The sequence below is a fragment of the Felis catus genome, chromosome A2, assembly GCF_018350175.1.
Source record: "Felis catus isolate Fca126 chromosome A2, F.catus_Fca126_mat1.0, whole genome shotgun sequence".
Taxonomy (NCBI): domain Eukaryota; kingdom Metazoa; phylum Chordata; class Mammalia; order Carnivora; family Felidae; genus Felis; species Felis catus.
Genome location: NC_058369.1, coordinates 84,189,655 through 84,215,531, shown reverse-complemented (window position 1 = coordinate 84,215,531; position 25,877 = coordinate 84,189,655). Strand labels below are relative to the sequence as shown.

At 34.1% G+C, this 25,877-nt stretch overlaps 1 long non-coding RNA gene across 2 annotated transcripts in view; it reads right to left on the bottom strand.

Moving 5' to 3' along the window:
• Positions 1–25,877, bottom strand: part of LOC123383860 — a 124,851-nt gene that overhangs the window by 77,293 nt on the left and 21,681 nt on the right. For both annotated transcript variants that reach the window (XR_006594159.1, XR_006594160.1), the window contains exon 4: positions 12,246–12,373. This is a non-coding gene — a long non-coding RNA (uncharacterized LOC123383860). The remainder of the gene's footprint in view (positions 1–12,245; positions 12,374–25,877) is intronic.

The window sequence follows — 25,877 nt, the reverse complement described above, 5'->3', positions numbered from 1 at the left end:
TTTTTATAGAATTCCTAATAAAGATATTGAAAGAAAGATTCAAATTCTATTATTTAAAAAGAGTGGAATTAAAACAAAGCTTGGCATGATTATAATTCTGAAGAATTTTATAAGTACTTTATTGTAAGATGTTTCTGTATGAGTATCATTCCGCAGGTATTCTGGCCTCTACTTTGTCTTTGGCCAGGCCCTCTCTATTAACTCTAGCCAACTCAAGAGGTGGTGACTCTTGCTGTACAAAGAACCAAAACTACAGATGTGTATCATGGATCAGGTAGAACCCTTTCTCATCTCTAGCCTCTGGGACTGCAGGGTAGAAATATTTCAAAGAGAAGCTTAGAATGTATAAGACCTTTCTTTTCCTTTCATTTAGAATGAGGTCTTCTGCTCGATTCCTTGGAACTCCAAAAAGTCAATAGAAACCATTTGGGGACCCCAAGGAAAATTATCTAAGGAATCGTGTACCTCAGTGAGGATGTTTTACAAATTTTAATGAAAAAGGGTACAAGAAGATCCTTTAAACAAATCCAATTCCAACATAAATCACCACGGTAAGAGAGGAATTCTGCACAGAAACCCTAGCCAGGAGTAAAATGCTTAAGCTTGCCATCTTCTTGAAAGATAAAAGAGATAGGAGTCAGCTGGATGAATGGCTATACAAATAGCAGATGTAAGAAAACATCCACTTATTTTGTGTTTCCATTGACACACACACATGACAGTTTGAACATTAAAAACTTTAGTTAAATAATTATTGAGACACATAAATGAAAGGAATGAAGGTTTGTGCTAATCTACCTGTTAATTGTACATTTCTTGGGCATTTTCTCTGACCTGTTTTTAACATCCCTCTAATTAGAGAGGATAAAAGGCATAATTTATAGGTTGTGTCACCAGACAAAATAATGACTAAATAAATTATTATAACTATGAAGTCTAATAGTTAGGTATCCACCAACCATGTGTGATTATTTAAATTTAAGTGGACTAAAATTTACCAAAATTAGAAATTTAATTTCTCAGTAAAATTACCCATATATCAAATTCCTAATATCTAGACTTTGTTAGTAGCTACTGAATTCAATTGTGGAGAATATTTCCATCATTACAGAAGTTCTGTTGCATGGTGTTGATTTACATTATATTCAAGTCAGACAATTTCTTTAGGTAATTTAGTTTATAAAACTTCATTTTTCAACATTGGGGTATTTTCTTAAAATGAGTTAGATGCTTCATTGCATTATTTAGAGTGTGGTGTGACTGCTATAAACAAGGAACCAATAACAGTGGCTCAAACAAGATGTAAATATTGTACTGTCCTGAAAACAGTACAAATGGAAGCAATTTTTCCCATGACACCAGATAATCCAAGCCTCTGCTAGTTTGCTCATACAGGTTCTACCTCATGTTCTGAGATGGCTATTCCAACCCCTACCTTCATATCCACACTCCAACAAATTGGCAATCGGGAAAGAGAAGAAACGGCATTATTTCTTTCCTTGTAAGTGCATAACTCTAATATCGCATACTTTGCTACTTTCCACATTTCATTGGCTCAAAAATAATCCCATGGTCACATCTAATTATGAGGGTGCCCAAGAATGTGATTTTCAGTTTGGTATCTGTGTGCCTGGCTAAAATTTCTATTCTTGTAGAGGTAGGAAGAATGAATATTGCTAACTCATCTAGCAATCTCTCCTATACAGACCCACATTTTATATTCTCTTACACATAAAATTGAGTTTTCCTGCTTCCCTCCATTTATAGATGTTCTGGTAGAGGTGATGTAAAAATTTTATTGCATACCTCCAGAACATTAAACAAGACATTTATATTCTCATCTCAATTCTGTAATAGAATTCATATTACCAGTTTTAAGTTCCATGCCCCTATAAGCAGTGAGTTACCCCCAAAACAGAAAATAGAAATTCACCCCGAGTTGGCCAGTCATTTGATAGAAACAAAATGTTAATACAAAAACATCTTATGACTGCCTAGCTTATCCATTTTTGATACTGCATGTCATTTCTTCACTGATGTCTAAAGCTGAGTATTTGAAAAGGAAACCCATTCCTCCTTAAATTTTAACATAGAATCCCACTATAGCTCACTGTTGCACAGAGCAACACATAGTAAGCATTAATAACTGTTTTACATAATATCTAATAAAAGACTCATTTCATACAACAAAGTACTATATATGTAAACCATTCTCCTCTCTGCATTAAAATACAAAGGTAAGTTAAATTAAATAGAATTTATATGGATATAACTTATTGAAATAATAATTTCATGTACATTTTTAATAATTGAGGAATCTCTATTAATTCCACTCTTTTTGTTCTCTTTATGGGTTATGTGAGAAGAAAATCAGATTTGTGGATTATTAATTCATTTTATTGAAAGTGAAATAATAACATATTTTTGTGGTAATATATAGCTACACAACTCTAGCCTGAGAACCTAAGCCTTCATTGGATGACCCTGAGTTTGTGATCTACAAAGTGGTTGGCATCACAACACACTTGTGATAACAAAGTCAGGTTTGACATCGCCATCCATTTAAATAATGAGCACTTTATTAATAAAGATATATGGTATATTGAGTCATTTCCTTAAAATGTTCATTTTATTTAATCTGTCATCATTTAAACTATGTGGTACCATGACTATAATATAATAATAGGACTTTTTTCCAAGGAAGCAGTAGTTTATTTTTAAAACTTTGAGAGATGCCTCTAAGCCACCCCCAGATAACTATAACATCATAACCACCTTGACATTAAATTTATGAAATTTTTTTCATCACGAAGTTCCTCATTTTTTCACGTCTTTCCCCTTTACCTCAAATTATCTCCTACTCTGTCAGTCTCTCTCCTTACCTGAGACTTCCATGTCATTAACACAGGACCACAGAACCAAGTTACTGGTTCCCAGAGACTCACAAATATAACCCAAAAGACCAACCCCTAAATTGAGTTCAAGATTATAGACTTGAAAACTACTGAAAAACTAGGGGAACAGAATACCAGAATGTTAAGAATATTAATTGACTTCAAACTTAAGCTCTAAGATAACTATAATATTATACTATCCTATAAAAGTGAATACTTCTTGATACTTATTCTATCAAATCATCTTTAATCGCCCTTACATTTTTTTACTTAATTAAACTATTTTGAACCCACAATCCTTAATAAAAAGAAAATATTTCCATTTTTCTACTTCCATTTTGTGTTTTCCTAGCTACTGGCAAAAGAAAAAATAGAATAAAATAACATAAATAGGTATTTTTCATGGTCTTCCATAGTGATTTGACTATTAATTAATAAAGTAACATTTATGTAAAAATAATGTTGGTTATATGTATTTTCTTTCCCAATTTTTTTTTAGTTTTTTATAAGATGGGGATACAAAAATATTTCCTGCTCAGTAATTAACTTTGTTCCATTAAATTTATTAGACTTTAACATCAAGAAATAATCTGAGATATGCACTTTCTATCTGTTTATTATGTTTGGGATCTCCCATCTATACTGTTTGGATCAGTCATCTCTGGAAGCTTGAACCAACTCTTTGTAGAAGCTGTAGTATCACAGTATCACCTTATGACAATTCACTTATTACTATATTTTAAAAGCTGTAATAGTGGAAAACAATATAGAGATTCCTAAAAAAAATAAAAATAGAACTCCATAGGATCCAGCAAACTACTGGGTATTTGTCCAAAGAATACAAAAACACTAATTCAAAGGAACACGTGCACCCCTATGTTTATTGTATCATTATTTACAATAGCCAAACTATTAAAGCAGCCTAAGTGTCCACTGATAGATGAATGCATAAAGAAAGAAGATGTGGTATATATACATACAACGGAATATTATTCAGCCATAAAACGAATGGAATGTTGCTATTTTCAACAATATGGTTGGAGCTAGACAGTATAATGCTAAGCAAAACAAATCAATCAGAGGAAGAAAAATACCATATGATTTCACTCATATATGGAATTTAAGAAACAAAACAAGTGAACAAAGTAAAAAACAAAAAAAAGAGACATACCAAAAATCAGACTCTTAGCTATAAAGAATAAACAGATGATTATCAGAGGGGAGGTGGCTGGGGAGATGGGTGAAATAGGTGAAGGGAAGAATACACTTATCTTGATGAGCATTGAGTAATGTAGAGAATTGTTGAATCACTATATTGTACACCTAAAACTAATATAAACTATACTGGAATTTAAATTAAATTAAAAATATAATGGTTGGTTATGTAAAAAAATAATTTCAATAATTTTATTGGTTTTATACTCTTGTATTTAGATTCCCAGATAAATGACCACAATAAGCTTTACTGTCTTTGCTTATTTCTTAATAAGTCCACCCCAGCACAGGATATAATCACTTGTTTCTAGATTATTGCAATACACTCCCAAATCGTTCTTCCATCTCAGTCTTACATTGGTCCAATTGATGCTACAGCTATGAAACACCCTTCTAAGTAAACTACTAGATACAAATGTGGTCTATTGCTAGCAAACTAACGTCCAAATGCTCAGCTTTCAAGGCCCTTGTACCATACATATCACACCCACATGTCCACACCGTGAAACACAGTGTGAAACCTGAATCTATGATGTCTCAGGCTCATTTCCAAAATGATGCCTAAGGCTCATTTCCAAAATAAAGGAAAATAAATGAGGAGATGAGTCAAATTTATTTAAAAAAATGTTTATATCCTAACGAGAATAGGTTTAAGACACCCGACCCCCCTTGACCCAGAGCCGTGAAAGAACAAAGCATATTTGGGAAACAATAAGTATTTCTATGTGGTTTCAGCATAAACAACATGGCCAGGAAAAAAATCAAACTGTTAAGAAACTTCTGTGTCACATTACAGGACCTAGATTTTATCCAGTATGCAAAGTGACATCATTGAAGAGTTTTAGGCAGAACAATGATTCAATTAGATTTATGCTTTAGGAAACTATCCTTGTTGTCATGTGGATGATTGACTGAATGAGAGAGGCTAGAGAACTTAGTCTGGAAGTCCAAATGGAAGATGATGATGGCCTCAAGAAAATGGCACCAAAAATGAGTTCTTTGAGAACTAGGGACTATTTCCTGTTCTTTTCTTGTGCCCTCAACACCTAGCATAGCACCTGTCACCTACCATCCTCAGTTTCGAACCGGGAAAGAAAAAGTGACTAGTATCAAAATGAGACAAAAACATAAATTACTGTCACATCTCCTGGTTTATTAATTCAATAGAACACAATTGCATGCCTCTGAGAGCATTGTTATAATCAACCTGTTTGTCGAGCCTTCACAGACCACCTCCCACCACAGGACTCTTTATTCTGATTCCACCATCTTTATGGCACAAATGCCTCAAAGAGGAAAAGTTAACTCTGTTTCATTTTTCTGTTTTTCTCAAGTCTTACTTCAGTCGAAGAGAACATGATAAATTATTCCATTCAAAATTTTTCTTTGTCTGACAATTCCAAACATCCTCAACTTCCCTAGCTAATATCACACATTTGGTCAAAACAATTCTCTATTTAGTTTGTTTTGGTTTCTCGACCGTAATGCCAGTTGATTGAGGGTATAAGACTTAATTTTCAACATTCATTGAAATATATAAGGCACAGCATGACAGGTGCTTTAAAAAAATGTTGTTTTATTAACTCCTGAAATTTAGGCACATTTAATTCACTGATGCTCTCATATTAAAATACAATTACAAGTAGGGAGTCAAGACTTTCATATCATTGTGATATGCAGGTGCCCTAGACTGCTTGGCAAAGTTGAAATTTTATTTACATTTATTTATTTTATTTTATTTATATAAATCCAGTTTTACTGAATATCTGAGATTTCATATTCTGCTAGTGTTATGTGCACAAAGAAAGAAACTGTGTCTGTGACTGGCATAAGAAGAATTTGGTCGGGTGAGGCAGCTAGTTCTAAATAGGCTTTTTTGTAAAATCTTACCAGTTGTCAATGTTATTAAGATTAAAACCATAATGACCAAGATCAAAATTTGTATTGATCCAATTTCACTGACTGAATTAATTGGGATTGATTTTATTCTCCCTATACATATAATTTGTAATTTCAGTTTTAGTGGTATTTATCCCAGTTTGTTGTTCTCTAGGTCAAAATTATTTGTTAAAAGTATTGATGACTTTAATAACCACAAAGAGGAATGTGAATTCACTAACCCATATTTAGACTCAGGAAAGTTTATGCAGAGGCCATGGCCCAGGCGTCAGAATTTTTAATTATCACAAAATTTTGTGTAAGAACGGGGGTAACATGACAGGCTCACCAATCTGATACTGCTGACAGTCTGCTTGTCTGGCTGCTCAGTCTTATCTACCATCCCATCATGGGAAGAGAGGGGATAAGAAAGTACACTGAATAAAAATTTACTGAGCATTAGTTACATACAAGGCCCTAAATCCGGAAGATGCAAAGCTGAGCTGCCTCCAGGTACTGAGAATCTGCAATGCACGGTGCTTGTTCCTTTCAAATTCAAAAGTCTAGCCCAGACCACTTGTTTGGTCTTAAGCCCTGGGTCCTACATATCTAATTCCCCACTAGTTATCTTTAGTTACCCAACTACATAATTTAAGGGGCACGTAAAACTTTGTAGGACCAATTCTGAGTTAACCAATTTTGTTCCTCAAACGTGGTGTAACATTTATCTCTCTGCAAATGCCAGAAACAAATACCTTTCATCTTTCTCTCCTCCTTCTAAGTCATCTCTTTCTAAACAAACAAACAAAAAAGGCTAATTGATTTTATCCCCTAAGTAACTTGTCCATCCACATCTCTTTACTGACATTCCTCAGTCCATGCTGTCATGTGCTTTTGCCCATACTACAGCAAGTGCTATTACTCCTGGTTTTTCTCCATGTCTCCAGTACCCTTCAATTCATTCTCCTTACTGCAGCAAAAACAATCACTTTAAAATGCAAATAAGAGCAAGTATACCCTGCTTAAGTCTTTCAGTCACCTCTCATAACACTTAGTATAAAAAACACAACATTACCATGGCCTCCATATGATTTAACTCCATTTTGGGCTACTTTGACTGAAACCCATACTCTATACAAGATTGGCTATTTTAGTTTCTCTAATACATTTTGATATTTTGCTTCAGAGATTTTGCATTTACTAGAATCTTCTCTCTTTCTGCAAAATTTTTCTTCCTTAGTTTGCCTGGTTAACACTGTAAAGCTGTGCTGGCTGGCAAGGTAGCCACTAGTGATACGGCTATTGAGCACTTGATATGTGGCCAGTGAGAATTGAGATGTGCTTTGAATTGTGCTAAAATATGCAATGAATTTCAAACACTTAATATAAAAAATTACATAAAATATCTTCTTACTAATTTTTATAATTATTATATGTACAAATGATAATAGTTTAGACATCTTGGGTTAAATACAAGATTAAAATCAATTTTAATGTTTTCTTTCTTCAATATAGCTACTAAAAATTTTAAATTTAATATGTGGCCTGAATTATATTTCTGTTAGAAAGCAGTGCTTGAGGATTTGTTCAATGTCAATCTTGCTAATGTATTTTGTAAATATCCAGACTACTTCAGTTCTTCCTGTCATTTCTTTCATTGTGCTCTTTACTTCTTAATTGTAGCACTTTTTCTTTCCAGTTGTAGTTTAGCATTATTTGTGCAAATTTTTATTTTCCAATGTCTCTCCTCACTGCTAAAATGCAAGCTTCAAGGGGGTTGGTGCTGGTGTAACTCCTTCAACTCCTTTAATAATACATAAGGAAAGTTCTGATGTATGGCAGACAGCCAATAAATAAATTAATTCATATGAATGAATTAATATAATAGTAAATGGAGAAAAAATGACACAAAACAATAATTTAAAACACCATAATAAGTGAAAAACATAGTGACATGAATAAAGTGACAAGAATTAATGCACATGAACAACACGGCAAGAGAGAGTTTCAGAAGATGGTATTTTTATTCCTAGAGCCTTCTGAGTAAATACTGGTATGTTTCCTCTTACGCTTCAAGATTAGATAGACAAAGACCAGGGGTATGGAATTTGGCAAATACCATGGCTTAGGTCCTTTTAGGCAGAGACAGTAAATTCTATATGACACTAGGACAATACCCACTGCACCCCTTGGGAAGTTCAGTAAGCCATACAGAGGTCTCACTTTCATCTGGGCTTTTTTTTTTTTCCTTGAAGAGGATGAATTGAAGTGAATTGAATTTTTGGCCTCAACACTCACCCAACAGTGCTATGGCCTCATTTGTGTACAGAGTGCTCTTCACTGCTCCTTAATGTTGGGTTTGGCCATCTTTGACCAATGACAAGCTAGGTAACAGTGACATTGAGCCAATTCTGACTCTCAGGCTTAAAAGGCCTGAGCTATTTCACTCACTCCCTTGCAAATCTGCCTTCTCCATGGGAAATACATGCTCACATAGCCCATTATCCCCAGGAGGAGAACAGTAATCTGGGGACCCAAAAAATAGGCAGTAAGAAGCAGAGTCTCTCTGACAAGGCCAGACAAAATCAGCCAAATCCAAGCCTCCACTCAGTGTGTAAGCAATAGTAAGTACTGCTGTTTAAAGCTACTGAGTTTTGGAATGATTAATCATATAGCAATAGCTAACAGATACATTTCAATTTCCATTGAAAGATAACACACAAAAAACCCTATAGTGATATCTGGAGCCTATTGGAAACATAATAATAATGAAAATAATATTAATACTAATAACAATCACCATTCCATAATGACCAAATGCCAAACACTATGGATAAGTCTTTATAATACTTATTTACTCTTTGCAGTACCACAGAGGAGAGGTACTGTAGTCTTCATTTGGGTCAATGAGAAAATTGAGAGTCTGAAAGTTTCTGAGACAAAGCCAGAATTTCATTTCTGGTTCTCTCATATTTATAATCACACAAACATGTCTATTCTCATTTTGAATTTCAATGAAATATTTGACTTTATTTGAATGCAAATATTACCATGGAGAGTAAACAGTCTCACCAACTTTTTATTTCAATATATCCTTTTGTAATTACAATAGTTGTAGTTTTTGATACTGAGTAAAAGGAGAGCTGGGATCTCTGTTTCACATACCATGCATCAATCTAATGAATCCATTAGTACGAAATACCTAGCTATCATTACCTCAATTTGTGTATGCAGTATATTGGAAAGTCATCACAAAACATTCTTTATTCCATGCTTTAATGTCATGATATTTAGGAATGACCATTACCTGGGAGCAGTGTTGCCATATAGTGCCCATTCAATTAAGAGAATTTCAATTAAAAAGATTTTTAGATACTTGGGCTCTTTCAAAATCATCTGTTCTTTTGGAAATGATGGAGTTTTTTGTTTTTTGTTTTTTTTTGGCAGAAGATAGCAAAATCTTTTTCATTTGATAGATATCCCAACCTCAAACTAGCAGTCTTTATTAACATAATTCAAATTAATATGTATCTCTCAAAATTAATATACATTAATTGTTGAGCAATTTAGTCCATTAGTTTTGATAAGCATGTCCCTACGTTGTGAAAATGGAATGTCTCTAAGTAGCAAAGATCATGACACTGGGGCTAAAATGGAGACTCTCTGGCCCAAATAAGCTGTAAGAGAAGGAAGTCAAATAAGTCCTTCACAGGACACAAAACTTGGGGAAAAATTTGTACCAAAATCTCATTTTGGAAAGGGACAACTTGTTCTATACTTACTGTTGCTATATTTTATAATAATATAAAGGGAGATCTCACCCGCCCCCAGCATGGATGGCAGCCTACTGTCTTCATGCACAAATCTTCTCACCTCGTTCTCAGAATCTCTAGTTCCCTGAAGGTCTTCTGTTCTAAGAGCTTGCAGACATATCACAGAAGCAACACATTTCACCTCAACAGATAGGCATTGAGCTAAGCCTCCCAAGTAGCCAACTCAACTCAAGCAAGACTAAACAATTCTTACATAGTGATTGTTGAAATTCTGGCTTCTCTATAATATCCAAGAAACAAAGAAACCCCCTTGTGACCACAAATAATGGTTCATAGAAGATTAGCATTGTGAGGGAATACGTCCTGGCCTTAGAAATTAAAAAATTTTTCCAACAAAAGGAAATCTTCTTCTGTGAAGCAAACAAGTGTGAAGCCTTGGAACATGAATGTGAATGACAAAGATGGATAAAAAGTCTTTGTTCTCTTTATTCAATGATTTATCTGGAAAAGGACATTTATCCTCAAGGGCAAAGACGCCATGAAGGAGTCAGCAGCCTACTCTCCTCACCTTCCAAAAAGCACATCACAATTTCAGCTGTCATGTATTTGCTCATACTATTCTCCTCTGCTTAAATGTCCCTCATATGTTCAGCCTATGCAGACCTCTTTGCAATTACAGTCGATGCCACAGAATTAATGATTTACTCTAAATAGCCTTGTTCTCTGGTAGTCTACAGTACATAATTTAAGCATTTGAATAGCTGAATTGTCTGTAGAAATTGGGTATATCCTGAAGTCTGAAGGAATGTCAGATGAAGAGAGTGAAACGAATATAAAAAACCACACAAACAGAACATTTTCATCTGAAATTTAGACTCAAATTCAAGAAAGTTCTCCAGTTCCTGGGGTCATCTTGTCCCAGAATATATAAATAAAAATGAGTCAAATTGCTATTCCTTCAATAGGAAACATATTACCCCCACCCATACCCACATGAGTATTACTAGGAAATATTGAGAACATTATAATTTTTATAAAACTGAATTACTCATTTCCTGCTTAAACTGGATTATTGATTTCTTTTACATCTCACTTCACATAGACATGTGGGTTTCTCTGCCCCATGGTGACTGAAATGGAGAACAAATTATCTTTTCTTTCATGTCACCAGTATTGACATCTATGTCTAAAGATATTTCTTTTAGTGTTATTTTTTTAAATAGTACATTTAAACTCATTTTAAAAGTTACCTCTATGAAATAAAATGTAAAATTTTTTTTCTCTCTTGCCTCCTAATTCATTCTTCAACAAACTCTGTGTGTGTTTATATGTAATACTATGTAAAAGGGGCTAGACAAATGTAGCTATTTAAAATTCTCTGCTTTTCCACAGTTCACGAGTGATACAGACAAGAGAAGCTGCCATAGGGAAATGGCTATGGTCTCTTTTCTTTTATTTTTCCTCCCCTCCCCTTCCCTCCCCTCCTCTCTCCTCCCTTCCTTCTGTTTTGAACCAAAAATCTATTTGTAGACATTACCCTCTGAAATGCTTCAGTGACATGTATAGCCTACAGATGGGTATGGACCAAAAATCACAAGCCCTGCTACTCTGTCTCAGAAAGCCCTGTGCTCTACCATCTCTCTTTAGAATTTTGGGACTTGGGGCACATGGGTGACTCAGTCAGTTTAGCCTCCGACTTACGCTCAGGTCATGATCTTGTGGTTTGTGGGTATGAGTCCTGTGTCAGGCTGTGTGTTGACAGCTCAGAGACTGGAGCCTGCTTTGGATTTATCTCCCTCTCTCTCTCTGTCCCTCCCCTGCTCTCACTGTGTCTGTCTCTCAAAAATCTATAAATAAATGTTAAAAAATATATTTTTGAATAGAATGTTTGGGGCTTTAGCAGTCAAAGTCCTCAGCATGAAGGCCTTAGCCAAAACCCCAGGAGAAAAGGGAAATATAAATTAAATTTCTATTACATATAAAGGTAAATTTAATTCACCTTTCATTATCTGAGTACTATACTAATAAGTTTTACTTTTAGAATGTTAGGCCAAAGTCTCTTTCCTCTGCCAGGAACAGCCCTATTATTATTTGAAAATACATGTTTCTAACTCTTTATGCAGAAATGTATCATTTTGTTTAGTGTGGCTTTTACTTAATAAATAATATGTCATATCACACAATATTATCTACCTCAGTCTTTTAAACTGTAATGTATTATTCCATATTGTTGTGGCACATTTAGCCAATTCATGAAAAATCATTTCACCAAATGATCAATTTGTCAAATAAATATTTTGCAATATTTCCTTCTAAATTTTTAACTTCAACAATGTGAAGAGGATAGGTAGTTTCATTAGCTTTTGCAGATTTCCGCAACACTTAAAATGACAAATTTAGGAACTATAAATACTCTGTATTTCAGAAGCTGGGGATCATATTCTGAAAATATAGCCTTCAACTCTTCTCTCTGCCCCTCACTCACCTGGCTTTCATGCACCATCACCCTGGGCTGTTTTCTTCCTTTTGTCCCTGGCAGTATATTCTCTATGTTCCAATTCCTTTAGCTACAGTTGCTAGTTGCTGAAGTACGATTGGGCATTTCTTAACATTCTGTTAAAAAAACAAAACAAAACAAAAAACATTTATTAAACATCTGAAACAATTTCTTAACAATTCCCATGTAATATACAGTGTTGTAAATTTTAGAAATATTTTTAAAATTTTAAACTCGGTGAATTGATTATTCTCTGGACTGACTTTGGCTATTTGGCCATGTGGTAAATTAGCTTTTCATAACTGACTTGAGTAAATTCACTTCTGTAAGTATCCACTTCTCCCATTAACGGAAATCTAGTTTCCATTTTGTATTTTCCTTTGGGTTTTTATAGGTAAATGTAAATACATGCTGCAACATTTTCTGCCAAAATGCCTTTTTAAATTTGCACCTCCATAAGAGTATAGAATGTATCAACTTCACCACCCCTTCATGTATATCAGTTGTTACCAAACTCAAGGTTTGGTTATTGCTGTCTTTCCCTATTTGTTAGAAAGAATGATAATGATGTGGAGAACATAGGCAAAAGAAAAAACTAAATTTTCTTAGAACTTACATTGACAAATACTTGAGACAGGCAGAGTGACCTTCCTCAAAGAGCTTAGCTGCCTCAATGTTAATACTTTGCTAGAAGTAAAAAGCAATATTAGCTTAACTGTAGCCTGACCTCCAGGATACTGTAAAAATCCCTTTGGAAACTTCATTTATCTCTGCCTGCCCCCCGCCCCCGCAACATATATGTGAGCAACCATCCTCCAAGCATATGGCAACTGATATACAAATGAAAGGCCTCATGACTAAGGTGTTATTAGACAGTAGTAAATGACCTTATCCTAACAGCTAGCTCCTTCAAGGTCCTGGAAACCTTGCTTCCAAATTCCTTGGAGACTTCTGCTTTCCTTTTCAACTTTAAAGTTTAAGCAACCACTCGTCACAACCCCAATGCAGCTCTTTCTGCCCATGGGTCCTGTCCCCATGCTTGAATAAAACCACCCTTTTTGCATGGAAAGACATCTCAAGATTCTTTCTTGACCACTCCCAAAACCCAACATTTCACATCAATAATATTTGTACTTTTTTTTTTTTTGACTGGAATTTCTTCTCCAATGAATTTCCTTTTAATATCCCTTTTCCTATATCATTTTTGAATACTGTGCCTTTTTCTTAAAAAAATCAATCTGTAGAAACTTGTATATTCTAGTCCCTGTTCCTTTGTTGCATGTATTACAAATACAATTCTCCTGTATAGCCTGTATTTTTACTTTGCCTTTTCTCTTTTTGTATTTTTTTTTTTTTGGTTAAATTTGTTTATGATGTAATTTATCATAGAGAAGTCTACATTTAATTGTCAATTTAAAAATATTTTAGTTCCTGTCTCGCTTTTTTTTGGTGGTGGTGGGGTGGTACAGAGGATGGCCTTCCCTGATTTTAATTTTTTTCCTTTTATGTTCCCAATATATATGAAAGTCACTATTCTGAAAGATGTGAGAGAGATACCTAATTTTAGCATTTGAAAGTTTTAAATTTAAAACTTTTTAGGTGTTCTGAATTTTTTTAAGTATTTGTGGGTTGTTTTTAAAGTTTATTTAGTTATTTATTTGGAGGGAGACAGAGAGAGAGTACAAGGGAGGAAGAGGAAGAGAGCAGGGGGACAGCGGATCTGAAGCAGGCTCTGTGCTGACAGCAGAGAGCCCAACGCAGGGCTCGAACTCATGAACTGTGAGATCATGACCTAAGCCGAAGTCAGATGCTTGACCATCTGAGCCACTCAGGTGCCCCTAAACTTTCTGGATTTAAAACATAATTCAATAGTTAATAGGACAAGCCCCTATCTTTCTTTATTAACTTTTCCAATCTTGCAAAGCTGACATATAAATTTTACAAGTTTGCCAAGTTCCATGAAAAATCTCCAATCTCCATGAAAAATCCATGAAAATTAAAAAAAAATTAAAGCGTTTATTTATTTATTTTGAGAGGAGAGAGAGTGTTAGCAGGGTAGGGGAAGAGAAAGCAGGGAAGAGAAAGAGAGAGAATCCCAAGCAGGATCTGCACTGTCAGCATGGAGCCCACTGTAGTGCTTGAACTCACAAACCACTTGATCATGACCTGAGACGAAAAAAGAGTTGGATGCTTAACTAGCTGTGCAACCCAGGCATTTCTCTCCAGAATAATTTCAATTAAAATTATAGTAAGTCTATAGGCTAATTGGAGAACTGATCTTGTTACCATATTTAGTATCTACAAATATAGAATATTTCAATTTTTTCCTTTAATGTCTAAAAGTGTCTCTTTTATAATTTTCTTATGTTTTGTTCATTTCTGATTTAGTTTATGCATAAATTTTGGTGCTGTTTTTAAGAGATTTATATATTTTGTTTGCATTTAGGACTAGTTATTTCTGTTTTGTAGGAGAGTTTTGGCTTTTCATTTATTGATCTCATATCCTGTTATCTTGTGGTATTCTTTTAAACGGCCCCAAACTTATTGGAGACATTTCTAATGTTTCTTAACAACTTATTTTGCTTGCTAAAGGTTTTAGATAGAATGACTAAATCAGGTTTTTCTCCTTCCTATTCTTGGTGAAATATTTTCATCAGAAGTGAGAGGGAAATTTTATAAAATACTTTCCCAATATCTATTGAGATGACACTGGTGTGTTTCTCTCTAATCTTCAATAATGCTACAACAATAGATTTTCTAATGCAATACCAATCATGAATTCCTATGGACACATATTTTTATATGTTTACTAAATACTTTTATTTTTTGTTGTTGACTTACCTATTCCTATTCTTTAGTTTTCCAGCAGTTATTATTTCTATATTTGTAAAATTTTGTTTATAAATGGAAATGAACATTTTGTCTTCAGGTGTTGGTAAACATCCTCAAAATCTTACCTTCTTGGTTTATTTTCTGTGGCTTTGTTTCTATATAATACATAAATACATATTTTCATGTGACAGATTACATATTAAATTATATACTTTATAAAGATTCTTTCCTCTCTACTTTCTTCCCTTTCCTTTTTTCCTCTGTTTCGAAGTCTTCTTCAGAAAGGCTTGCTAGTTATCCCAAACCATTTATAAAGTACTCCATTTTTCACCACTAATTTGAAATGTCCTCTTTTGCCATTTGCTAAATTCTCACACATATCGGGATACATTTCCCAATATCCTATACTTAACAACAAATTATCAATCCTACATTCTTCCACTGATATCTATACTATTTTAGTTGTCTTACCTTCAACACGCTAGATTTACACCCTCCCCCAACTATTGCAGTTTTCACTTCTAACTGAACAATTAATCATTTTGTAAATTTCTAAATGATGTTTTCACGGTTTAAATCAAGAGAATTGTTACTTTTTGACTAGTACATCTCTAAAAATGAGGCATTTTGTCTTATATAGTCAACCCTTTCTTTCGTTCCTTAATAGAGTTTAAAGTTTAATCCATACAGTTTCTGATAGTTTCTTATTGAGTGTATTCCTTGGAATTTAATTCTTGTGCCACTATTTTTTTTTTCATTTTATTTTCTAACAGGTTACTTGTTGGCATACAGGCAAATTGTTATTTTTTTTTAATTATCTTTTAAATCATCGACAACCTGTATTGTTTCCAGTATATTTTTACTGGATATTTGTTTAGAATTTGTTTTTGATGGTTGGAAGAAGTGGAGGAAAGTTACAGTGCAACATTTTTTAGTATAGAATATGAAATTTAAATTTAGCTATCCTTGTTCTTACAATCTCTGAGCCACAGCTGCCCTGGGAATTTCTCCCTGAAGGCTTCCTCTCCTAGGTTCACAGCCTCTTGCCATCCTCCTGGGTCTGTACACCTTTCCCCACTCCCATCTTCTCTCATTTCCCTTCATACCTTTGGACTCTTACCAAATTTTCTGTAGATACTTTCCCCAAAATAAGAAATTCTTTATTTTAAACAAGTTACCTTCCTGTCATTTTTATACCAACCTAATCATGCCTTTGAAACTGTATTTCCACAACCAATCTCTTCAAAACAAATTAAGTTGTTTTATTCAATAAAAGACTGTGTCTTTTCTCTCAGAAACTCTGCCATATACTTTGAACTGGCAATGGAATATTGTGAGGCAGAGTGCACATGTTTTTCAGAATACTTTCAGATAACAAAGCTGTATGCAAACCAGCCTAGGGCCCAAGGGGAACTAACCGGCACAATTACCCATGATACTGGTCTCACTCCCACCAGGAACCAGGGCTTTAACTGACCTCATATGATTCTATTGCTTAAATTTTGAACCAAGAGTATCCAAGTGTTATCCCTTAACTTGTGTCCTATGGGTGGGGGCGGGGGTGGGGGGAAATCTTTCCCTTTAGTTCCTACAGGAAAACAATCAGGGAAGACTTGATGGGCCCAAACAAAGACCTGCACCCATTCTTGAACTTATTGCTGTGTCTAATGTGGAGTGGATACTCTGTTATACAAATTAGTTATCCAAGCCTTGGGTATTGTGTCCAGCACTGGCTAATGGGGAGAGGGCAGGGTCATTACAGCCTAATCTATATAAAATAGACTTCCGGCAGGAAATAGGGACACATTAGTAAAAGCAGAGGAAGGGTGCTAGGCCAACACAATGAACCAGTGTGCACTACAATAAAAGTGTTAGAGGTTTAAAACAAGGCATATTATGGAGTGTCACTCCAGAGTATAAAAATTCACTTGGAGAATTCAAGTAAATCACACTTTTATAAAACCATAAAACCATTAATAATAAATACCGCAGACAAGAGAGATCATCTATTCACTAAACATATATTTAAGAGATACTTTTCAAGCACCTAATTTGCACCAGGAACTGTTCTGGCTATTGTGATTAGAGCACTGAGCTAGCCATAAGCAAAATTCCTCCTTCACAAAGCTTACAGTGTTTTACAGTATATTAATATTGTTTTAGTTGCAAACACTAGAAAGCCATTTTGAGCCAATCAAGTAAAAAAAGAGAGAAATTTTTCAGCAAACTAGGATTCTCCATAGACTCTAGAATAAGGATGCAGCACCCTTAGAATGGATCCAAGTCCCAGATTAATATTAGGAAATTCAAAACCCTTCTCTATTTCCTTTATTCTCATTTTTCTTTGTGAGTATCTATTCTGTCTTGTGGTGAAAATTGACTGCTGTTTCTAGATCTCACAGCAGAGAACAGGTATCATAAATAGTTCCCTCAGCTTATATGTGATATTTCAGGCACCCCGTTCTAAGTTACAAAATTCCCAGAGAAGATGCCCTATGAGTCTGAGTGAGATGCTTACCATAGACTCAATTCTCTACTGCCAGAGAAAGGGACACATATTTGGGTTGTCACAGCTACTGCTGCAAACATACAGATAGAAATAGGAAGAAGTTACCAGAAAAGGGGGCTAAGACTACTATTCAATGAGTGTCCATTTCTCAGGGAAGACAGACTATGATTTTTTGTGGTATAATCTGTGATAGGGAAACTATAGGATCTTTAGAAGTACATAGTGCTGAAAAAGGAAGAGCTCTTACTTTTTTAAGGGAAGTGAAGACTTCTCAGTTGAAGTAATGTTTTCATTAAGTCTTCCAGAAATAAGTAGCATATCCAGGTGTCCTAATTTGGGGTTAGCCTGCAGTGTCCCCAGGGAATTTCTCATTGCAAGTGAAATTTCATTGAATAAAATCATAAAACTTTTTCTATAGAAAAACTCTTGAATTAATTCTTCTCTAGTGCAATGGCCATCAGACTTTAAGGAGCGTATAATCGTCTAGGGAAGACTTGCTAAAATGTAGATTCTATTATCAAGGTTCTGGGGTAGGGATTCTGCATTTCCTCAAGCTGCTAGGTGATGCTGGTAAGGATGGTACATAGGTTGAACTTTGATTTACAATGTGTAGGTATTTTAAGGAAAGATTTACATTTTGGAGATTAATATGCTATTTAATGTCTTAACTCATGAAGCATAATCACCATGTAATGAGTATTGGATGAATGAAACAAGTGATAACAGAATGAAGCATAATTAGAGTTTTTTTAAGCCAAAAGTCAAGTATCTTAAGGATTGGATACTGGATAACTGCTGTCAGCACTGCCAGTACTATGACATATAAAACAGTTTTTTCTTCAACATATGAGAGGACACATTGTAAATAAAGCAATTTTTTTTCATATCGTTATTTTTAAGTCCAATTTTACAGTCATTGGATTCTTTTTTTTTGTTTATTTATTTATTTTTCATGAGAGAGAGAGGGAGAGAGAGAGAGAGAGAGAAAGCGAGCAGGGGAGGGGCAGAGAGAGGGAGGGAGGTAGGAAATCCCAAGCAAGTTCCACTCTGTCAGAGCAGACTCTATGCGGGGCTTGATCCCATGAACAATGAGATCCCCTGAGTGGAAATCAAGTCAGACGCTTAACTAACTGAGCCACCCAGGCACCCCTATGGCCATTTGATTCTCTGCAATTATCTTCAGTGTCTTCCAGTGGTCTTCTGAAGAAAAGTTTGTTCACACAAATATCACCTGCAACATCCTTTTAATTTCTTAGCTGAATTACTGAGCATATGAAGCTAATTTGGTAGGACAGACTTAAATATACATACACTTTCATTCAAAGGTCAATGTTTAACAAATTGTGAAAGTATATCATAATATCATAATATCTTCCTATATACTGTGAAGTCCCCTGTTTTAAATAAGACTAGTAATTGAGAAATAATAGTATTTGTTTTGACTAATAAAATCAATTTATAATTAATATTTAATGTAGTAAGTCTGGTTCCCAAGAAGCAGACTACAAGGTGAATATTTGTATGCAAGTTTTTTCTTAGGTAATGCTCCCAGAAAAATACACTCACAAGTCACAAAGAAGGAGAACTGAGCAGAGGGAGAAGCTGAACTATGCACAATTACAAAAGAAGTCCCAGCAAAACAGCTGGGTAGCTCTGAAGCTGACCCTCAGAAATGCTCTGAATTGAATCAAGAGGGTAGACTTTTACTTCTCTGTCCATTGTTTCAGGGAAATTTTCTGGGAAAGATTTAGCGGTGAACCATTAACTGCCAATACTCTTAAAAATGGCGGGAATAAGTTCCTCAGTCCTAAAAGAGGATCTGAGCAAGACACTGAGCATCCATTCTAGAACACATGTTGCTCATACTCATCAGCTCTCTTCTCTGCTGCTCACTATAACCTGCCCATCCCCTCACTCATACCTCTATTGATCTAGGTTAAATATGTGGCAGACGATCCATACACTCATTTATGAAGGGTCCGAGCCCTATAACTGTGTCCTTTTCAGGTCATGACTGCTGCACTTGTTGATTGTTGTCTAAATTAGTGAGGACAATACCAAAGTGATTCCCCTACAAACATTCCTTCCTGGTCCCATTTTATAACAAGAGCCTTACTTCTCCTAGGTTATTTGCCCTGTCCAGGATAATGACTCCATTCCTTGCCTACTGGTTCCTTGGTGACTAGGTGGCAACTATAGCTTAAAGTTTGATAAGATTCTTTCCATGTGCCCTAGGAGAAAGAAAGATTTTCTCCCTAAAAACATGTATGCATATACACATTGGAGCCTAGAGATGCAGGGGTGGAAAGCATACTTGTGCTCTCCATGAGACACTGCACTAAGTGGGGCTACTCCAACTTCTACTCCTTTGTTTCCTGTACCCATTTATTCAACATCTACAGGACACAATATTAATTTGTGGTGTATTATAATTAATTTAGTGAATATACTGTGTCCTGGAAGATATCACTACATCTTTCCAGGTTATCATATGCAAGCAAAGACCTTGGCTGTGCCTTCTAAGAGTGTTCCATTACTCTGTCTCCCTAGAAACTTCCACATAGAGTTATATGGGATAGGATGAACCAATGGTCAAGTACCCACAGTTGCTTGTCCTTTGCTGTAAAGGAGTCCACTGTTTGATGTGATGCTATATAAGATCCAATACTGATAACTCAAACATTCTATAAGCCCTGGAATAGTGGTTTGATTGAGGTACCATGGACAGGAAAGACAAGCCTATACTGAATCAAGCTAGAATGTTATCTCTTTAAGAGTGGAAGTGGTTCAATGTGATCAATTTTCCATAAGTATTTCCTGAGACTCCTTGGAAAATGGTACTGAATTATGGCCTCAGCTTTAGTCTCTTGCTGGCATGTTGAACATTTGGCACAGAAGTAGTTAAACTAGTCTTGCCAAAGGGGAACCCATTATGTTGGACCAGTGCTTGCCACTAAGGCTATTCTGTTCATGAACCCATTGTGTCAGATTGTGAGTGACTGATGGCAGAGGCAGACTGAGTTCTACTAGCCAAGTCATTCTGTCTGTTTGGTTATTGAATTACTCTTCTATAGAGAAAGCAACCTAGAAGGCCCTAGCATAAGATACATGGAGCCTCACATTTAGTGCCCAGCCCCACTGGTCCATCCACAAGCCTACTATCCAGACTTTCTTGTCTCTAATCTTTTATTGTTCTCCCTCCAGGCTCATGAACAGCCAACCTAAGGACTATAAGTCCATACATGTGAGCTGGGATAGACATACTATTTTAACATTGGTGAATGACATGGGCATTAGCTTTCATGCATCCAGTTTTCTTAGTATTTCCCAAACTTAATGCAGATACATTAAAACATTCTAAATTCTAGACTAATGACTATTTCAATCTGTAATTGAAATTAGTGACTTATATGCATCACTCTTTTATAATGAATAAATATATAATGTTGCAAGTTAGTTTTGATTTAATGGTAAGACACATTCGCTGAGGAGGAATTCCCTTAATTTCTTTTAAAATAACGAAGAAAAATTTATAAATTTCTATAAAGTATAACAACAGCAAGTTTTTAAAATGTAACTTTCACTCGTGTAAATTTCCCTGAAGTTGTTTTTATTGGAGTTTGACTTTAGGACAGGTTGAAACTTTTGAATAGCACCATCTGGTCATCTATTAGACAGTGACACACAGTACAGCAGTTTCAAAATGAAAAAGAAATGAAGCAATGCTAACAAGTAAAGGCAAAATGGTTTCAATTTCCTAGATTTCTGAATTGATAGAACATTGATATGGCAACTGGGAGTTTCACTTTCTAGACCAGAACCACAATAAAACTAAAATTCATGTTTTCAGTAGAAGTGAAAGGTGTACTACATGGTAATTCTAAGTGCTTGAAAATAAACAGTAGAGTCTAATGGTCTACCAGGAGTCGTTTTTCAGTATTAAAACTGTGTTTCTAAAAAATATAGATATTCATAACTATATTGATAAACTAATTGTCAGTTGTTAAATTAACATATAAGAGCATGTATCTAGGTGAAGAATGAGCAGTGGTGATAGCAACAAAAGATTTTAATGATAATCATCTAAATTCTCTTTGTGTATGTATCTGTGAATTAACAATGAAAGTAAAAGGTGCAGTGTAACTTGGCTGAAAGAAAAAGAAATACAATCTAAGATACAATAAAATCACATGGAACAGGTCTGCTCAATGAAGCATAAGTGGATCCGTAATCACTCCTGGCTACAGAATGAAAATCTTTGCAATAAATGAACTAAACTCTTCTCAAGTATTATGTTTTTTAAAATATTCCTATAGAAAGCATCAAACATACAAAAAAATAATAATAGTATAGTGAACCTCCATTTACCAACTATTCACTGTCAACAATATCAAGTCCTAACCCATCTGGTTTTGTCTATACCCAAGTCATTTCCCCAAACCCCTAATTACTTTGAAGCAAATGCCAAATATAACACCTTTTCATGGATAAATATTTCGGTATGAATCTCTAAAACATAGTACTATTTTTCTGAACACAGCAACACTGTTACAACAACTGAAATTTATTAAGTCCATATTATCATCAATTATCCTGAGTTTACATTTCCTTTTGTAACTTTTGCTTGATTGATAATGGAGATCCAAATAAGACCTGAAGATTATATTTGATTGAATTATTTCTTAAACTTCTTATATTACAGGCTTACTTTCCATTATGTTTTTCTCACATTTTTTTACTGATGAAATCTTGTAGTTGGTCTAAGATTTTGTTCATTGCATCACTGTTTAAGTAAATTTAATAGATTCTTCTGTCTCTTATATTTCCTGTAATTGGAAGTAGGGCTGGATAAGATTCTGTTTTTTGTGTTTTTTGTTTGTTTTGCAGGATTTCATAGTTGATTGTGTTCATTCATACTCATTAGGAGGTATATGTGTCTAAATTACTCCCTTTTGATACTATTATCACCCATTGATGATCATTTTCTACATCTACTAAATAATTGCAGATTGCAAATGGTAATGTTCTGATTCTATTATCCCTTCTTCATTTTTAACAAGATATTTCTTTTTTTTAATTTTTTTAATGTTTATTTACTTTTGAGACAGAGAGAGAGACAGAGCATGAACGGGGGAGGGTCAGAGAGAGGGAGACACAGAATCCAAAACAGGCTCCAGGCTCTGAGCTGTCAGCACAGAGCCTGACGCGGGGCTCGAACTCACGGACCGCGAGATCATGACCTGAGCCGAAGTCAGCCGCTCAACTGACTGAGCCACCCAGGCGCCCCTAAGAAGATATTTCTTTAAAGAGAAACTTCCTTATATCAATTATTTGGTTAGCTGCAGCACAAATAGCATAGGAACAGTAAACAATTAATGCTTTCTCTGTATTTACCAGTTTTCAAAATAATGAATTAATTACCTACCCATCTTCCAAAAATGAAGATTTTTAAAAATAAGAATGTCATTCGGTGTTTATGCATTTAAACATATTTGATATATTTTAACCTATTGTGGTATTCTTTATTTAGACACTGAAATGACCCTATCTCCAATAAGTGGAAACCTATCCACTTTGGTATGACAACACTAGATGTCAGTGAAAGATGCATTTCTTGGTGATATGATAATGTATTCCAGGCACATCTAGTACATTCCTGCTCAGATCTGAATCAGTTATTTCTTAAAGGACATAAAGCACTTTTTTTTTGTATGAAATTGTATTCACAGACCATAGATTGGATAATTGGAATACTCATCACAGTGGAATCTGTCATCATTTCCTGGCCTCTTATGTAGGAAGAGCTAGGATGTGTAGATTGTATTGTTTATGAAGTACATCATGAGTTTATACTGATACTTCTAATTCAAATACAAGGTGATAGTGTTTTATTTAATTTCATTGATTTTTATATCTGTATCTCTTTTACTCGAGCCAAATATTCTGTATTTTGGTGACTCCAAAAATTATTGATTCACTTTATATTTGAAACTACATACAAAACAATCTCAGAATAGTAATACTAGTATTATCATCATCAGTATGCTTATAAAAGGCATTTAGTTCTTTCTACTTTCCTTTGTATATTTCACACCCAAAATGTATAGTCCATTGCTATATTTTAACATCCTTGGATTAGTTTCTCTTTGTATAGGAATAACACTAATTCCACACACATTTAGATTAATTTATTTCATTTCATTTCCATTTTTTAAAGTGATTTTTAATAATTTTATTTAATAATTTTATAATTTGCATGGTTTGAAATAAAATCTACTGAAGTATATTCAAATATGACTAATTTCTGTCTCCTCCAGCTTATTGATACCTTTAACCTAGAAATAACTTTTTCAAAAAGTATGATTTAGGTTCACCAAAAAATTAAAAGTAAAACTACCCTATGATCCAGGAATTGCACTACTGGGTATCTAACCAAGGATATAAAAACACTAATTCAGAAAGATACATGCACCCCAATGTTCATAGCAGCATCATTTTCAACAACCAAGTTATGGAAACAACCCAGGTGTCCATCAACTGATAAATGGATAAATAAGATGTGGTATATACATATAAAATAATATTATTCAGCCATAAAAAGTGAAATCTTGCCAATTTCAATGATATGGATGAAGCTAGAGTGTATTATGCTAAGCAAAATAAGTCAGTCAGAGAAAGACAAATACCATATGATTTCACTCATATGTGAAATTTAAGAAACAAAACAAACAATTGTAGGAGAAAAAAAGATAGAGAATCAAACCAAGAAATAGACACCTACCTATAAAGAACCAACTGATGGTTACCAGAGGGGAAATGGGGGGGGGGGCATGGGTGAAATAGGTGAGGGGGTTAAGAGTACATTTATCTTGATGAGCACTGAGTAATGTACAAGAATTGTTTGATCATTATACTGTACACCTGAACTTAATAAAACACTACATATTAACTACACTGGAATTAAAAATTTTTAAATAAAAAATGAATAAAATAAAAATAAAAGTACCCAGGACTGGCCCAATTTAAAACAATTAAATAAGAAAAATAAATAAATATATTAATAATAAAATAAATAGTATGGTTTCTTTTTCCACTTCTTAAATCTAACCATATATATTATTTATGAAGGGCTATTTATATTTTTTGCTCTGATGTAACTTACATGCAGTGCCTTTATATACTACTTTTATTCCCTCTCACACATTTTTTTCATTACTATTGTCTATTAATAGTTTGTGAATATCCATGAATAATACTAAAATTACATGGTAACTTTTTTATTTCCTTTGCTTACCTCTTCTCATTGTCTGATATAAAGTAATATCACATTATTCTAAATTAATATCTGAAAGACAATCAATGATCATCCCACTTTATATAATTTCCTTATTCTACCCCAATGTTTAATAATTGTACAATTTGTATTGATACTATGTATAGCTATTACATGCAATGCTGATTTTCTTATAACCCATTACATAATCTTAGATCTACAGGTAAGTATATTCAGTGTCAGCACTGGTCCCTGTGTTGATGACTCTCCAATCATTTAGATTGTTTGCACTCATAATCTAATAGATGTTTCAGAAACAATATTCTCAAATTACTGCATGTTCATAAAAGATTGTCTGTAGCCTTTATATTTGAAGGTTAGTTGGGTTGAATTTACAATCTGTGACCCATATTTTATTTTCTTGAATATATTAAATGATATTTTATTTTTGTCTAACAAAAAAATGTTACTTTCAAAGGGTTTGATGGCAGTTTGAATTTTTTCTAATTTTTAAAATTCTTTTTGTCTAGATGGCAAAAATATTTTCTTTTTTTGGCTTTTTTTTGTTTTTTGTTTTTTGTTTTTTGTTTTTGTTTGTTTGTTTTTAAGCTCAGTACATTGAGGATTGTATATAAGAGGATAGATTTCTCTGTTGGGAATTTTGTTCTGATTTTTTCAGATATCTAGATATGCCCAACACTGCATATGTAGCTTAAGCTTTCTTTCAATGTCAAAAATATCTTCTTGAATTGGAATTTTTAATATTTCCTTCATTACTTTAGTTTTCTTCTACAGAAAATTTTATTTGTACATTTCACCTTCTTTTCATAAATCCAACATCTTTTACTTTCTCTTGTATCATATTGTTATCTTTTTTGAATTTCAGAATGTTTGTCTTCTAATCTTCTTAAGATTTTATCTATACTTCTGTTTTTTTACAGTTATTTTTTATTTTTAAATGATTTGTCTATTCATTATAATTCTTACCTGACTTGTCACCTTTCTT